Below are 19,558 nucleotides of genomic sequence, written 5' to 3'. Positions count from 1 at the left end.
GTGATTTCTGGTAACATCTGTCGTCTTCCATAACTATCAAGTAAGTATATTCCCTCAATTTCTATAACTCTCATGCAATCATGGAGATATTTCGTAACCGTCCTCTGTGACTATTCATGTTGCTTCCTAGCACATTTCAATAGACTAGATCCGACTTGCTCCTCTGCCAGAGTTACTATGAGATCGGATCAGACTTGTTTTGGTCTTGCAATAATATTCACTTTGATCGGGTTCCGATTTGCTTAGGATTATATTATCCGACTTGCTTACTCATTTGTACTCGGCCTGCAAAAGCTAGGTCTTTGGGAATTCTGGGATGTACATAAGCCCCCCGATCACGAGGTCTAATTGGATTGAAGTGTTCGGACAAGAAAATTTTGAAATTCCTTTTGCCTTGAGTCGATCACTTATTCGGTGAGTTACCGTGTGACAACAATTTAATGATAACAACTTTCTCTCTGCTTGTCATGATGATTTTTTTATGGTAACCCTAACTTGTCATCATTGTTTTAGTTTGATACAACTTCTTGACTGTTGTAAATTTATTTCAATAAAATGACTCTTTCTTCATTTGTTTTTTCATCAAAGTTGGTGATTTCAAGTGTTGTTGACAATTTCTTTTCGCTTCCTCAATCAATCGTTCTTTTTGCAAGCTCAGTCCTTAGATATTGTTTTCCATTTCCCTGTCTTTTTTATTCTTTTATATGGTTATAATACATGATTGTTATGATTCGAGAGAGTTCCCGACATGAGAGAAATAAAATCTAGAATGAATGTATGAGAGAGTGTGAGGATCATCTGATTCAAGCGGAGTTTAACCAGATTATTAGGGAAGTTTATGGTGACAACATGATCTTTAATTGATAAAGAGATTCTAAGTTACAACCACAACATCATCGACAACAATTATATTTTGAAGCCTCGCTCTAATAATCAAGTTTTCTCCACCGGGAAAGAGGAGGATGTTGTGCTAGAATCTTGTGTGGTTGGTGAGAGAGTTTGTATTACTCGACCAAAAGGAGTGCCCGATGAGTATTTTTATTTTTACTCAAGGGTAATCGAGGACTTTAAAGTTCGTATCCCATTTACTGATTTTGAATCTGACCTCCTTAAAACCCTAAATACTTCCCCTTCTCAGGTACGCTCAAATGGTAGGGATTTATCAAAGCTTTTGAACTCGTCTGCGAGACGGTGGATATAACTCCCACCTTAGGTGTATTTTTCTCGTTCTTTGAGCTGAAGGGAGCGGAAAAAGGAGGTTAGGTCTCCCTCAACGGAATTCCAAGGAAGAGCTTCTTTCAGGCTTATACTACCAACTATAAAGGTTTCAAGGATAAGTTCCTTCGAGTCAAGAGTGGGGAAAGGTGCCCTTAGGTTATGTATGTGTTGGTCAGAAACTTCCATTTCCCGATTTATTGGTCGGATAGCCTATTGTTGGTTTTTGGTTTTGATTATGATAAATTGAACTCTTTGAAAATCCGAGCTTTAGCCATTTTGGATGCTTTCTGATAGGTGAATATTAAGGACTTGCTACATATCGATGATGGTCCAGAGCAAATTTCTAAATTCTTGGGCAATGCTTATATATTCCATTTATTATTCTTTCATAACCTTATTATTTTATTTTTCTAAACTTTACTTTGTTCTTTTATTTCCAGGTGACATGACGAACCTTAAATTATCCGAACAGAAAAAGCTTATGGCTAAAGCGAGAGCGAGGCGTGGGAAACAGTCCTCCTCTAAGAGCGATATTTCGGATATTCAAACCCGAACTCTCAAAAGGAAGAAGATGGACGTTGTCAAAGCAACCCTTGTTGTATCAAATCCCCAACTTGCCTCCATTCCTCCCTCTGGGGAATCAAAGTCGGATTCTCTAAAGAGGATGAGGACCCTAATAAGTAGTAATATCAGTCAGGCCGACTTGACAATTACTACCCTGATGCAGGATTCAAGTAGTATCCATTAATCTAATCCATCCACTGAATTTAAGTTATGGTCCAACAGTTTTTGACGGCTTAAAATATATCTATGATCTTTTGAATGCGATAGAGGATGTTGATAAGGTGAAAACCATAGACGCTCAACAGTTGACCCAAAACCTCGGGGCCTACTTGATGAGATGCGCAGTCATGACTTGGGGTCTGTTTGAAGTAGGTGACGCTTATGAGCATAATAAGATTTGTCTTACTAAAGATATGACCCAATTGAAGGATAATTTAAGAGTCCAAACTGACAAGTCAGAGGATCTGACCAAACAACTATCAGAGATAAATAAGCAGAAGGAGACCGCAGAGTCCCAGTTATCAGAAATGAAGAAGCAAAAAGAGACCGCAAAGTCCAAGTGCTCAGAGCTTGAAGCGACCATAGCCAATTTGATCCAAGAAGTGGATCTAGCTCGGTATCTCAATGAGACATTGAATAATTCTTTGCAAGATTCCCAAGTAGACTTGTTCTCAGCCGGCGATAAAGCTTTTGAGAGAGCCAAATCCCAAGCGTTATGCATCATGTCTGACCTTGATGTGTCAAAGATGGACTTTTTAAGACTGTAGTGGATGGACAACTTGTGGATATAGAGGAAGTTTTACCTGAAGCTGAGGTTTTGAAGGATGCGATGATCAACAACCTGACCCCCAAAGCTCAAGAAGACGAGCATCACGATGCTTGAGTTTGCTTATGTTTGATGTTAGCCATCGATGATGATGTGCCTTTTGTAATATTTTAGGATAATGTTTCTTTATTTTTTGACATCATGTTTAAGCCCCTTTGAGGGCCCTTTTTTGGATATGATACTATTTATTTATTTTATTCAATTTCAACCTGATTGTGCATATTAAAGTATCCCAATGGCATGCCTCAGAACCTTGTTTTGTTGTGCACTAGTTCTTCTCCTTTAATAGTTTGGGCAATTTTAGTTTGCTGATAATTTATGATTTTTGATGACTAAGTTGGTTATCATAAACTTTTTCAATTTTTGATAGGCTTAATAGCCCGGCCAAGGATTCTTATTTTTATTACCGACTTCATTAAGTCTTAGGTTTTATTACCATGAGTCGGCCAAAAATTCTTATTTACATAGATGATTACTCATACCAAAGGTATAATTAACTTAATTCGTCTAAAGGTTTCTCATTTACGTGGTCTATTACTTAGGTTTGAGGTTTTATTAACATAACCCGGCCATAGGTTTCTCATTTACGTGGCCGATTAATTAGGTTAGAGATTTTATTAACATAACTTGGCCAAGGGTTTCTCATTTGCGGGGCCGATTACTTAGGTTAGATGTTTTATTAACATAACTCGGTCATAGGTTTCTCATTTACGTGGCCGATTACTTATCTTAGAGGTTTTACTAACATAACTCGGTCAGAGGTTTCTCACTTACGTGGTCGATTACTTAGGTTAGAGGTGTTATTAACATAACTCGCTCAGAGGTTTCTTATTTACGTGACCGATTACTTAGGTTAGAGGTTTTATTAACATAATCTGGCCAGAAGTTTCTCATTTACGTGGTTGATTACTTAGGTTAGAGGTTTTATTAATATAACCCGACCAAAGGTTTCTCATTTACGTGGCCGATTACTTAGGTTATAGGTTTTATTAACATAACTCGGCCAGAGGTTTCTCATTTATGTGTCCTATTACTTAGGTTAGAAGTTTTATTAACATAACTCGGCCATAGGTTTCTCATTTACGTGGACAATTACTTTGGTTATAGGTTTTTATTAACATAACCCAACCAGAGGTTTCTCATTTACATGGTCAATTATTTAGGTTAGAGGTTTTATTAATATAACCCGACCAAAGGTTTCTCATTTACATGGTTGATTAATTAGGTTATATATTTTATTAATATACCCCGGCCAGAGGTTTCTTATTTATATGGCCGATTTTGTGAGATCATCGGTGATGCCTATAATACTCGTCGCCACTGGGGTGAGTTTGGCTTTACTGTAAAAATGACACATAATCATATGAATTTAGGGTGCCTCATTAAAAATACTTGGCCTTGCAATGGAAAAGAGTGTTACCTAAATTTTTTATTTAAATAGTAGCATTACATAATGTTTAATTGTAATAAAACCTAAGGTTGGAAACATTCCAAGTCCTCGACATTTCTACTCCTTCTAAATTCTCGAGTTTGTAGGCTCAATTATTCGGTTTATGCTTGATCTGGTAAGGTCCCTCCCAATTTAGGGAGAGCTTTCCCTTTATTTTTTGTCTGTAATCCTCTTCAGAACTAAGTCTCCTTCTTGAAAGCTTCTTGGCCGGACTTTGGTATTGAACCATCTAGCCATTCTTTGTTTTGTTACGCCTTCTCTCACATGAGTCATTCTTCTAATTTCTTCTATGAAGTCGACTGAGTTGTTTAGCCATTCCCTGTTAAGATCTTCGTCAAAGTTTAATCGCCACCAGGTTAGAGAATTAACCTCTATTGGTATCACCGCATCATCCTTGTACACCATTCGAAATGGTGTCTCCTTAGTAGTTGAACGAGGAGTAGTATGATAGCACCACATGATCTCATGCAAGTACTCATCCAAAATCCCCTTGGCTTCATCCATCTTCTTCTTCAATCCTAATAGGATGATCCTATTTGTTACTTTTGTCTGGCCATTAGCCTGGGGATGCTCGATCGACACAAACCTGTTATGAATGCCAAGGTGCCCGCAAAATTCTATAACAGACAATCTCGTAAATTTTGTGCCATTATCGAATACAATGCCAACAAAGTTATATATGTGAGTATGTTGATGTGAACCAGGAATCTATGGAGTCACCATTGCCGAACAGTGCTAACAAAATTGTCATAAGTTTCAAAACACTAAACATTATTTCATATGTGGATTTAAAATAATCTTCTTCGGCATCAACAGAGTACAAGAATCACAATTAGAAGAAATAATATCTGCCAAAAAAGCCTATAAACCTTAGTCTTCAGCAAAGAGAAGAAACAATGAAGAATTTAATTTTAAATGAAGGATGCAGAGATATCAATGGCTACCCATTGTTATAAGAAGGTGCTTTGATTTGAGTGTTGTTGTTGTGTTTTGAAGATGAAAATAGTTGAGATTTGTATGCTATTTTTGAGGCAGTATTTGTGGGAAGAGAGAAAGAGGGTGTGGCATCTAGGATTCCATGAATCATATGAATATTGAATATTTATAATATAAAAAATCCAAAAAAAAAGACAGACCATACCTTCTACGTGGGTAGTTAACATTTTTTGTTGAAATTTTAACGAAAGGGATCAATAAGGCTAACAGAACAGTATTTAGGGACTATAATGTAATGTTTTTTAATTAAGGGGCCAAAGCGAAACAATAAATTAAATTAAGGGACCAAAAGATAAATTAAGCCTATAAATAACTAATTAAACAAAAACAACACTAAATTTTTTTAAATCGCTAATTTCATGTCAAAAATATTGATTTACTTGAACTCATAAAAGAATTAACTAAACAATGGCAACAATAAATTTTCTCAATTATTTCCGGTGCCAAAAACTTTGATTTATTCATAATCATAATAAATTAATTAATTAATCAAAAACAATACTATATTTTCTCCACTACTATCAAGGGTGGCCCTTCTTGGAATATTAAAAAAACATTTGCATATTATCTAAAATAAGACATTATTCTCTCCGTCCCAAAATAAGTGTTATACTTAATATTTTTACACATATTAAAAAATGTAATAAATAAAAGAGAAAATAGTGATTTTATCAAACTATCCTTATCAACTACTGGTGTATTCAAATTAGCATTATTGTAAAGTTAAAAAACAATAAATTAAGAGGATTAATTAGACGGTATAATTGGAAGATAAAAATTAAAATTACATTGGTAAGATAAATTGAGAAGTATTTTGGGACGAATAATTTTTTTATACGTGGCACTTATTTTGGGACGGGGGAGTAGTATTTAACAAAGTTGTAACTATAATTTATGTAGTTTACGTATGTTTGATTTTGTAGTGGAAATTTTAATTTTGAGTGAATTGATTCCGGTTAAAAGTGAGTTAAATGTAAAGTGATTATGTCTGGATAACTTTATGCAAAATTGAGTTAAACATTAAATTTCAATGTAAAAATCGTGTTTAAACTTAAAAGCTACAAATTTTTACTTCAAATAAAATCAATTCTAGAAAAAGAATCAATTATACTTTAGAAGAATCAAACACCTCAAAATTATGTCACAAGCAATTCTACAACTCTATAATTGCTTTTGACTATTCCAAAAGGTAGATCAAACATACTCTTAGTGAAAATCAATTGTTCACGGTATCTATTTTGAATAAAAAAATGTGAGTACTTTACCGTGGATAAAAAAATAATACAATACTTTTATATAAAGAAAGTTATGACTTATTAACCACGATTATATTCCAACGAATTCTTAGTTGACAACATCTACTCAATAAATATAATCTAAAATATAAAATTAGATAGTTATAATTTATATTGTAAATATAGATAATTATAGCCTAAACATCATATAAAAAATATATGAACTTTGATACACCAGTAACCATAACATAGAATGTAAGATATAGAGGGAGTGAAATTAAAAACTTTGTGAAAAGAAGAAGATGGAGGTATGTTAAATAAGAAAGATGGTGGTTACACTACTACGAAAAAACTCATTCACCGCAGTTGGAAAATAGAAACCATCGTGGTTGATCAACCGTGGTAAGGTAGGGACACCATTATGAAAATGTTTTAGTATCGTTAAACATATATAAAAAAATTTAAGGAATTGAAATACACATGATTGAAATAATATCAAACTTAAACATTAATATGTTATTGTAAATATATATTTGATCCCAAGAATCAACAATATCGGCAAAAACAATGTTTAACATGTGTTTCTTAACAAAAAAATCACACTCGTATCCTCCTTTCTGTTTCCTCATATACAAATTTAAACATTATATGAATATATAATCACACATGTAACTATAGATAAATGAATGTCAAGTGTAAACCACTTACTGAAGGCGTACAAAATGCAGGTCTTTTATTTCTAACTTTGTTCAACATATGATGTCGCTCCAAATCTTTGTATATTGAAAAGGGTTTAAACATATTACTCGCTAAACTAATTACAAATTCAAAGAAAATATTACTAAAGGTATCATAAATATAAGTTTACGTAGTAAGAATACGTTTCATCTTTGGTTCAAGTGGTTTGCCTGAGGAATATAGCGTAATTATCATATTCGTACGAAGAGAGATGATGACCAGTTGTCAATGACCACTGAATGAATACGAGCATAATTAGTATTTGGTAAAACATAGAAACTAACTATAATAGAGAAATCACAATTTCAAAACTACTCATGAATCGATAAAAGGTGTTAAGTAATAGTCTTTATTCTCCTCTTTTAACCGTGATGATATGAATGATTTAATCATTTTTTGAGAATTATTTGTAAATCGAATACTAAATAGATCCAAGAATCCATTAATATCTGATTTATTCAATTATATACAAACACGATGAATGTACATAAATGGTTAAACAAAATTCAAAAAATAAGCGAGTCTTAAAATTAAAATTATTGATGATGCACAAATTTAAAATTGATATTTATTAGAATAGAAATTGTACTTACGTGAACCACAACTGTAGTTTCCTTACGTTCAGTCATTTATTTCCAAACATAAAATCCCTTATATATTTAGGATCGACATAGAAAACCTCTAGCTTCAGATCATGCTCTAATTAAAGAGAAGTTAGTTCTTTAACATCCATAACGTGACATACCAATTTTCTAATTGAATTTTAAGAAGGAACCAATATCACATTATAGGTATCGGTATGGGGGATGAAAAACTTCCTTTTGTACTCATACAACCTAAAACAACTCTTTGAGACAATTCATCATATTCATCTGTACACGGTTGGACAGTTACACCAAATTTCCACATCATAAAAATAATATCTACACAAAACAGATTCAACACTATATATCCTACATTAACAAAAAAACATATGCAACACTATATATTCTACATATCATACATTTTAGCATAAACACTACATTTAAGCATAAACACTAAAATCCTTTCTATCTAGATAAAAGCAATATTTTCACATACCGCAACGAGCTCGTCCATCTCTTTCCTGCAAATTTCCCACTCATGTGCTAATGCATCTTCAAAATTTTTATTTTACATCTCCTTTAAATCCTTCAACTCTTTCTTTTGTGATTCACGTTCACTTGGTAACTTCTTATCAACAATCTTGTCCATCTCTTTCTTTTGTAATTCTTTGCTCTTTATGGATGTACCAAAAAATATTATTAGGTCGATGCCTTCTCCAACAACAAGTACACGTCCACCATACTCCTTTCTCTGATTGCTTCTACTAATATATCATGTCATGGTTATGAATAAGATATTGTTACCAAAGTGATTTAAATTACACATAACAAATCACACGTACAAAAATCCTACATTTAATATTCTAATTGACAAAAAAATATATTTACAATTTTCTCAATGACTGCTCGTGAGGCATCTAAAGTGAACTCTCTATTTGGTCTTATTTCGATCCTTCTTTGGACCATAACTTGTCCTAGTTGTGACATTAAACTTGATTGATAATCTGTTACCCGAGTTGAAGATGAGCATGTTGACATCAAAATCCGGTTTCTTGACACGGTTTATTTAAATCACATGTTTGTCCGAAAAGTGTGGTTAGTAGATTTTGACGAGTCGAAGAAGAGGAAGGTCAAACTTGTTGATATAGCTCATTGCAAGCAGAAGGTACTAGTGACATAGTTATTCAAATGAGTGATGGAGAAAAATATACGATCATAGATGTACTTTATGTACCTGAAATGAGGTGTAACCTGCTAAGTGTTGGAAGACTAATCGAAAAAGGTTTCTTAGAGGTTATGAAAGATGGAGAATTGGAACTATTCGACAGTCGGAATAATTTGGTCTTAAAATCTCCTTTGTCGAAGAATAGGACATTTAAGACCATGATCAATTCGACTGAGGTACAATGTCTAAAAACAGTTGTCGACCACAAGAATAGTTGGATGTGGCATTTGAGGTTTGGTCATCTTAATTTTAGATCACTCAATCAACTGATTACTCAAGATATGATAACTGGTATACAAAGTCTTTATATGCCCTACAAACTCTATGAAGGTTGCTTAGTAGGGAATCAATCCATAAAGTCTTTTGTTTCGACTATGCCAATGAGGTCATCTTGCATACTAGAAGTAGTACATTCAGATGTATGTGGCTCGCTCGAGGACCACACCATTGGTGGAAACATATATTTTGTCTCATTTATCAATGAGTATAGTCGAAAGCTTTAGATATATGTGATCAAGTGAAAGGGCGAAGTATTTGAAATCTTTAAGAGATTCAAGATGCTTGTCAAAAACTAGAGTAAAAATAAGACCAAGGTTCTGCGAACAGATGGAGGTGGCGAATACCCATCCAAGATATTTGAAGAGTTTTGTGTAGAACATGGTATTGATTAAGAGGTAATTGTTCCTTACGCACCTCAACATATGGAATAACAAAGAGAAGAAACATGACCATATTGGATATGGCAAGATGCATGCTAAAGTAAAAGATCTTGCCAAAGTTCTTATTGGGTGAAGTTGTCACCATAGTTGTTTATATTCTAAACAAGTCCTCTACCAAGAAGCTGAAAAACAAGGTTCTGAAATAAGTTTGGAGTCGAAAACAACCATCAGTGAGTCATCTGAAGGTGTTTTGGCTATATTTGCTACAAATATGTTCCTGATTCAATGAGAAGGAAGCTTGATGATAAAAGTGAACCTATGATTCTGGTAGGATACCACAAAACTAGAGCGTATAAGTTATCCAATCCAACAAATGATAAGATCGTGATGAGTCGAGACATTTTGATTGGTGAGAATTTTGCTTGGGATTGGAATTCAGGTAATCCGACTAACAAGCCATTGATGGCTTATGATGTTGATGAAGAAAGTAGTGAGCACGAAGAAATTCCAGTCGATAATGTTCTAGTCATTGTCGAAGTCGAAGTGGACAATCGAGAGGGTGTGGATAGCACCAGACCTCAAAGAACCAGAGTTCTTCCAGCAAGGTTTCAAGGCTATGAAGTGATTGATGGTGATGAAGTCACAACAGATGGAAAATTAGTTCATTTTGCTTTACTTGCAGGTGTTGAACCAATCAACTATAGTTAGGCTTTAAATATTAAACAATGGAAGTCAGCTATAGTCGAAGAGTTACAAGCGATCAAAGGAAACAACACCTGGGAGTTAGTCTAATTACCAACGCATATAAAAGCTATCAAAGTGAAATGGGTGTTCAAGTTGAAGCACAATGTTGATGGGTCGATAGCAAGACATAAGGCAAGATTAGTAGCTCGAGGATTTCTCCAAAGAGCCGGACTCGACTACTCTGAAGTACATGCACTAGTAGCAAGATTGAAAACTGTCTGATTAGTGGTAGCATTGGCATGCGAGCAAGGTTGGTCAACTTTTCACTTAGGTGTGAAATCAACATTTTTGAATGGTCCACTAAATGAAAAGTATACAGGTTACACAAAGAGTTATATGGCCTTAAGCAGTCACTTATGGCATGGAACAAGAAGTCGACTCATACTTGGTCGAATTGGGATTAATCAAATACAAATTTGAGTATGGTGTTTATGTTTAGGTTGTGGCACAAGATATAACAATCATCTTCTTATATGTTTATGTCACCTGTCGAACCAATTTTGAAGTTGGAGAAGCATGGAGAGGAAGACAAAGTCGATGTCACTTTGTTCAAATAAATTGTCAGATCTCTGATATATATGTGCAGCAGTCGACTTGATATTGGTTTCTTAGTCGAATTAGTGAGAAAATACATGAGTGAACCAAATGTGTCCCACATGAAGGCTGCAAGAAGAATACTGAGATACTTAAAAGGATCGACAAACTAGGAGTTCTATTTCCATGAGATTCTGAAAGCAAAGAAGCTGAGATTACTTGATATTTAAATGTTGATTTGTGTGGAGACAAGAAAGATCGAAGAAGCACAACTAGTTACTTCTTTCATGTATTTGGTGCCCTAATCTCATGGTGCTCGAGAAAGCAACATGGGGTGGCATTATCATCATGTGAGGATGAATATATAGCGGGATACTATGTTGCTTCTCAAGAAATCTGGATCAAATATATGCTGGAAGAGATGGAGGTCGAAGTGAAGAAACCTCTGGTGCTGAAGATCAACAACAAGTCAGCCATTAATTTTGCAAAGAATCCAATTCTGTATATGAGAAGTAAGCACATTTAGGTTATGTCTCATTTCCTAAGGGAGAAGGTAAACCATGGTGAACTTGAAGTGAGGCATTGCTCGAGTGAAGCACAGTTGGTTGACATTTTCAACAATGGACTGAAGATTGATAAATTCCTAACTCTGAGAAAGAAATTAGGAATAGTTCAAATTGACTATGATTTGTTTGTGTTAGGCAACTTGGATTATAAAAGGGTTTGTTGTGATATAATTCAAGTTGTATTCCAAGCCCAAGTTAGTTAGGGTTAGAGTTTGTTAGTTACTTAATTACCAAGTTAGTTAGTTAGTTTGTTACTTAGAGTACAAATAACTTTGTATATAAATACATGCATATTGTAATTCAGTATTACAACATTCAATAATAACAATCATTATTCTCTCTCTCTCTCTCTCTCTCTCTCTCTCTCTCTCTCTCTCTCTCTCTCTCTCTCTCTCTCTCTCTCTCTCTCTCTCTCTCTCTCTCTCTCTCTCTCTCTCTCTCTCTCTCTCTCTCTCTCTCTCTCTCTCTCTCTCTCTCTCTCTCTCTCTCTCTCTCTCTCTCTCTCTCTCTCTCTCTCTCTCTCTCTCTCTCTCTCTCTCTCTCTCTCTCTCTCTCTCTCTCTCTCTCTCTCTCTCTCTCTCTCTCTCTATAAAATAGAAAATAATGAGATGAAATAAAGAATGAGTACTAAATAGATATGTAGATTCTTTTACATGTAGATGTAGATTTCTATTTTTATTTAATTTTATTATTAAATTTCGATTAATCACACTTCAAGACATTTATATGGTTATAACACCATTTCTGGATTCCAACTTCGATATGTCATATGTTTTAGAAAAATGATATTCATACACTGTCTTATACACCTACACCATATATTACTGTTCACCAATACGGTGAATAGTAAAATATTATAATAATATATTATTTTTAAAAAATATATAAATAAATAAAATTATTATTATTTGAATGTTTATTAATTAATTTCATAACTTGCATTAACCAACTTTTGTGACTATTCAAAATTATTTTTAATATTTAAACATTTATTAACCAATTCCGTAGCTTCATTAGCCAATTTTTTACTTTTCATTAACCAACTTTGATTTCTTAATAAAAATTATTTTTAATATATGAACGTTTATTAACCAACTTTGTTACTTTATTAACCAACATTTTACATTTAATTAACCAACTTATTTCCCTACTTTAAGTAACTGTTCACGCGCACTGTTCATATACATTATTCATGTGTATTGTTCACGTACAGTTCATAAATATATTATTTTTTATTTTAAAAATACACTGTTCACCGTATAAATATGGTGAATAGTATATACGGTGTAAATATTAGGTGTAAAAAAGGATGTACGAATAGCAATGTTATATGTTTTAATAAGAAAATAATACTATCATAATCGCAAGTGAAATTATTAAAAACTCAATCCAGTTTTATATGATAGAGTCGAATATTGAATGCAATACATATCAAAATGAAATAATAATAATAATAGTAGTAATAATAATAAAAAAAAATATATTTATAAGATTGTAAACCAAGACATACGGGGAAAAAATTATACACAAATAATAATTACACCACTTAGGTAAAAGATCATAGAAGAAAATATTTGAAGAATAAATGATACATTTTTTTATTGGATTATGCTAAATAGTGTCCGGGACATTGAATAAGAATTTCAAATAAATAAAATATTATATGTTCAATGCATTGAATAGACACAATATTCTTTAAAAAAAAGGTAACCGTTTCTGTTTTTAGTGCATTTAATACTCATATTTTTAGAAAAAAATTGTCTTTTTAGTTTTTTAAAGAATACTCAACTTACCTTTTTAATATCTTAATCAGTGTCGTGCTCTATAGGCACTCGTTAATATTTTCCTTTTATATTTAACATAATTTGTTAGATGATAGATGTTGGAATTCAAGCGTGACTGGATAAGTTCTATATTGACTAGAAATTGTTGGAACATAAAACTCAAAACTGAAAATTGAAGGTTCAACAATGGTGGAAGAAAAGAAGATTGGGGAAGATGAAGTTGAGAGAGAAAAATAGAGAGAATAGAGTAATATTTTGGATGAGTATATTTTTGCATTAACCATGAATTGGGATGATACAAATGTATTTATACAATTGGAATACAAGCTACAACTAAAGTGATTAAAAATAAAAGCAGAATTTTATTTTTCAATTAACACACCACCTCACTTTAGTTGCTCCAAGTCCATCATGCTCAAGCTCTTCTTTAGCCTCTTGAACACATCATTTGTCACACCCTTTGTCAACAAATCCGCGATTTGGTCTTCGCTTCGGCAATAGCTCAATCTAAGCTTTCCATCACCAACCAATTCCCTCAAATAATGAAACCGCATCTCAATATGCTTGCTCCTTCTGTGTGCAATTGGGTTCTTCGCAAGATTTATTGCGGAAACATTATCTACAAACAGTGTGGTGGCATCTAGGCATGGCAACATAACCCGTACCCGCGGGTACCCACCCGAACCCGCCCCGAAGTTGACGGGGAAAACCCGCTTTGACTGGGTTTGGGTTTTCCCCGATTATAAAATATGGGGACGGGTCGGATAATGGGGATACTAGTACCCACCCCGAACCCACCCCCGAACCCGCCCCGTTTACTTTATTATGTACATTATTATTTATTTTTGATAATTTAGAATATTAAATAAGTGGCCAATATTTTGATATTTTAATTTGTATTAATTATTTAAAATATTCGAAATGTATGTATGTAATTTTTTTAGATTATTTTATTTTATTATTTGTAATATAATTTGATTTTTTAAAAAATAAATATTTCTATTTAAAAAATTGATTTTATTAAATGGATGGTGGCGGGGCTGGGATACCCGAACCCAACCCGAACCCGTTTAGGACGAGTTTGGATTTTAATTCTCCATCCCCGTTTGGGTTTGGGGCGGGGAACGGGGATTGTTTGGGAATTTGGGTTTGGGTTTGGGGGAGGTAAAAACCGTCTCCGACCCGCCCCATTGCCATGCCTAGTGGCATCATCATCACTACATTCCAATTCCTTCAATAGATTCATAAGCCACATAGCTTGGCACGCACCTAACGACGTCGCAATGTACTCGGCCTCACAAGAAGAGAGTGCTACAACCGGTTCCTTTTTCGAACACCAAGAGATTGGTGTACTACCAAACATAAAGATGTACCCCGCCGTTGATTTTCGGTCATCTTTATCTCCGCACCAATTGGAATTGGTGTAGCCAAGTAAATTGCACTTACGCCCCGTGTCCGATGCGGGAAAGAGAATTCCGCAACCAAGAGTACCTTTCACATATCTAAGGATCATCTTGACCGCCGCCAAGTGAGACACCTTCGATCTCTCCATGAATCTACTCGCAATACCGACACTAAAAGCCAAATCCAGTCGCATATTGCACAAATACCGTAACAATCCAATCAAGCTCCAGTAAAGCGTTGGATCGACATCATCCTCCTCATCACTTTTGGACAGCTACACTCTAGCCTCACAAGGTGTAATACAAGCATTACAATGCTCCATATCACACTTCTTCAAAATATCTAGAGCATACCTCCTTTGGTGCATAAGCAGCCCCACTTTTGACTTGTGAAACTCTATGCCAAGGAAGTAATTCATGACACCAAGGTCCGTCATCTCAAACTCTCTCATGAGCTCACCTTTGAACCTTGAAACACTCTTGTCATGGATGCCCGTAATCAAGAGATCATCAACATATAAGCAAAGTATAATCACACCATCATTCGTATCTGATCTCACATAAACTCCATGTTCGGATACACATCGTTTGAAACCAATGTCGATAAGAAAGCCGTCAATACGTTTGTTCCAAGCTCTTGGAGCTTGTTTCAAACCATACAACGCCTTGTGCAGCTTGTAATACTTCATCTCTTGATCTTTTATCACGAAACCGGGTGGCTGCCCCACATAGACCTCCTCAACAAGAGGGTCATTCAAAAACGCAGATTTGACATCCATTTGGTAAACCATCCAATTGTTGTTATGCGCAATATCAACAACCAAACGAATAGTCTCTAATCTAGCCACCGGTGCAAATACCTCCTCATAGTCTATACCTTCTCGTTGCAAGAACCCCTTCGCCACTAATCGAGCTTTGTGCTTGATTACTTCACCTTTGGGATTTGCTTTAACCTTATAGACCCATCGCACACCTATCGGTTTCTTTCCAAGTGGTAAATCGACCAACTCCCAAGTACCGTTCTTCTCAATAGATTCCAGCTCCTCTTTCATTGCACATATCCACTTAGGATCACTTAAGGCTTCTTCCTCATTTACCGGTTCGGATTCGGCCATAAGCGCGAAATGAACAAAGTCACCATCGTTATTCACTTCGTTATCTTGGAATCTTTCGTAATCTCGGAGTCTATGAGGCAAGGCTCTTTGCCTCACTGGTCTACCATTATTAACAACATCATTTTGCGCTACTGTAGGTGCTGGTACAGCTGTGTCATTAGCCTCAAGATCAGAGAATTCAAAAAACTGCTGCTGCTGCAAATCTTCACTGTGTAACCGGTTACTGCAATTTGGGTAACCGGTTACTGCTGCATTTTCTGTGAGTAACCGGTTACTGCTATTTGGGTAACCGGTTACTTCAGCATTTTCTGCATTTTTACTTCATCAAAAGTCACATCCTGGGTTATGACGACCTTCCGATTTCTTCCATCGAACAACTTGTACCCTCCAGTAGAATGATATCCTACAAATATCAGCTTCTCACCCTTATCATCCAATTTCTTCCGAAGTTGATCCGGTACATGACGATATGCAATCGATCCAAAAACGCGCAAATGATTCAAATTTGGTTTGAAGCCACTCCAAGCCTCTTCCGGTGTGATTTTCTCCAGCTTCTTAGTGGGACACCTATTCAACAAGTAGGTGGCTGTAGACACGGCCTCACCTCACAATTCCTTAGGCAAATTCTTCCCACAAAGCATACTACGCACCATGTTCATTATTGTACGATTTTTCCTCTCGGCAACCCCGTTTTGTTGAGGCGTATACGGAGGCACCACCTCACACACAATTCCCTCAAGATCACAAAACTTCCCAAACTCACTAGAGGCATACTTACCTCCACCATCCGTTTTGAGAATTTTGAGCTTCCGACCGCTTTGACGCTCCACCATGGATTTGAAATTCTTGAAAACTCCAAATACCTCATCTTTTCTCTTGATAAGATATGTCCAAAGCTTCCTACTAAAATCGTCAATGAACGTAACAAAGTATTGATTGCCACCATAAGTCTCTACTTGCATCGGTCCGCAAACGTCGGAATATACCACCTCAAGTACGCCTTTGGTTCTTCGACTCGCATCTTTGCTAAGCACATTCTTGTGTTGTTTAGCCTTCACACATTCCTCACACAATTTAGTTGGAATACTGATGTGTGGCAGCCCCGTTACCATTTCACTTTGTTGCAACTTCCTTAGATCCCTAAAATTAAGGTGACCAAGACGGTAATGCCATAACCACTCTTCTCTACTTTCCGCGGTAGCTAGACAACGATGCTCCATAACCTTTAACTCAACCTTAAAAGTTCTGTTGGCAGCCATCGGTGCTTTTAGAATCAACACACCATTTAAATCCAAAACGCGTAAAATCTTGTCCTCCAACCGAATTTTGTATTCTCTTTCAAGTAATTGGCCAATACTTAAAAGATTACACTTAATTCCCGGTATATACAAGACATCTTTGATCCTCGAATGTCCACCATTCCTCTTTCCGATCAAAACATCTCCTACCCCTTCGACGCTTAAAGTGGTGTCGTCGGCAAATTTGACTTTACTTTTTGCCGCTTGATTGATTTGCACAAACCAATCTTTTCGACCCGTCATATGTGTTGAACAACCGGAATCCAAGTACCATTCATCTCTCCCTTGGACTCCATCACGAACGGTAACCAACGCATTTCGATCCGAATGCATTTTCTCGCTATTTTCCGAAACAGTACAGTTGTTGTCCCTCAAACTTTCACTACTGTAGCTGCTGTCCGGAACATCCGTAATGCCATAACTCCCCTCCGTGATCATTACTAGAAGTGTGTCCTCATCATCTACCTCTTCCCTAGCAACCTTGGCTTCATTATTGTGATTCTCGTTCGATTTACCACGACACGAATTTGCAAAGTGTCCAAACTTTCTGCACTTGTAGCATTGAACCTTACTCACATCACGCTTCTTGAAACCATTGCTATGACCACTATCCTTGGAGCTACTTTCACCCTTTTCACTCGCCGAATACTTTGAATTTTACGAATCATTTGAACCAAAATTCTGAAAATTTGATTTACCTCTCGCCGCAAATTTTCCTTTCGACCTCTTATTCTTCTCATTGAAACGCGCTTGCAAAGCAATCTCCGCTTTGGCTTTGTCGGTGCCTCTCTCATCCATCCTTTGTTCATGTGCCTCTAACGAACTTTACAATTCATCCTTGCTCAAAGTTGTTAGATCCTTTGATTCTTCAATAGCCACAATTATGTTGTCGAAACGCGGCGTTAACGAACGCAATACTTTCGATACAACATTCTGCTCAAGAATCGTTTCCCCACAAGATTTAATTTGATTAACTAACCGGGTAATGCACGTAATGTAGTCGTTGATCGTTTCTTTATCTTCCATTTGTGTTAACTCGAATTGTCGCTTGTAAGTTTGTAACCTTATAACCTTCGCTTTGACGGCACCGGCATATGCTTTCTCCAAGATTTCCCATGCTTGCTTCGCCGATTCACAATCGCCAACCTTGTCGAAATTGTCGTTATCAACACAAGAATGAATCAAGAATAGGGCTTTGCAATCCTTCTTCTTCTCTTCTTTGTGTGTAGCTCTTTGAATGTCGGTAGCCTCTGCCCCTAATTGTGTAACTCCATTGACGACGATCACAAGCACCTATTGATAACCAAACAAAACCCTCATTTGTTTTGCCCATTTATCATAGTTCTTTGAATCAAGAATCGGGAGATTGGTGGGAATTCGATCATTGGAAACGGTTGCCATTGTTGCAGCGGATTAGGATCGATAACCAAGGCTCTTGATGCCAAATGTTGGAACATAAAACTCAAAACTGAAAATTGAAGGTTCAACAATGGTGGAAGAAAAGAAGATTGGGGAAGATGAAGTTGAGAGAGAAAAATAGAGAGAATAGAGTAATATTTTGGATGAGTATATTTTTGCATTAACCATGAATTGGGATGATACAAATGTATTTATACAATTGGAATACAAGCTACAACTAAAGTGATTAAAAATAAAAGCAGAATTTTAGTTTTCAATTAACAGAAATGAGAAAATGTTGGATATATAAGAGAATGGACGCATACACCTATTACCTTAAGGTTTTTTGTAAATATGTGATGTGTAGTGAAAAACTTCTCCAACACATGGTATCAGATCCATGGTTATGCTGGTGGAGGAGTAGAAGTGGGATCCTAGTTTAGATCTAGGTTAGCGATGTGGATGACTCACACCTGTGGAGAGATTGTTGGGATTCAAGTGTGAGTGGATAAGTTCTACATCGACTAAAAATTGAGGAAATGTTAAGATTGTTGGGATTCAAGTGTGAGTGAATAAGTTCTACATCCACTAAAAATGGAGGAAATGTTGGGTATATAAGAGAAATGACTCATACCCCTATTACCTTAAGATTTTGTGTAAATATTTGGTGTCTCTCTCGTTTATGTGTTATTCTTAACCGAATATTGATGTTCCTCCTCACGATTCAACTATAGATAATTATGAAATTTTAGTTAATATACATTAAAACTTATGTCCAAATATAATATAAGTTTCTTCGGTACACTTTATAGGATGTCATCTAGAAGATAAAGAAGAAAAAAGAGTCACATAATGATATAAAAAAATTGAGAAATCATTATACTTCTTTTACAATACTTTCATCTCTATGGAATTGAAACATTAAACCCATAAAATAATAAACTAACAAAAACTATATCAATAAAAAAATAGGGTTTTTATTGATGCATATATTAGAGTTATAGACATTTACTTATGTGGCTACATGAACGATCATTTCATGAAACTTTCAAGCAAGCAACAAAGATGCAACACAAATTTATCTTCTTCTCCTTATTCAAATCATCCATAAAAGATAATTAGATAGAAAGTTAGATTAGATAGAAAGCTAGAATAGTAGACAAATAAAAGTTGTATCAATATAAAAGAGAGTTTAAACATTTATAATATAATAATTTGAGT

The sequence above is a fragment of the Lathyrus oleraceus genome, chromosome 1 (genome assembly GCF_024323335.1).
Source record: "Lathyrus oleraceus cultivar Zhongwan6 chromosome 1, CAAS_Psat_ZW6_1.0, whole genome shotgun sequence".
Lineage (NCBI taxonomy): Eukaryota > Viridiplantae > Streptophyta > Magnoliopsida > Fabales > Fabaceae > Lathyrus > Lathyrus oleraceus.
The sequence above is the reverse complement of the archived record's forward strand: the minus strand, read 5'-3'. Positions refer to the sequence as shown.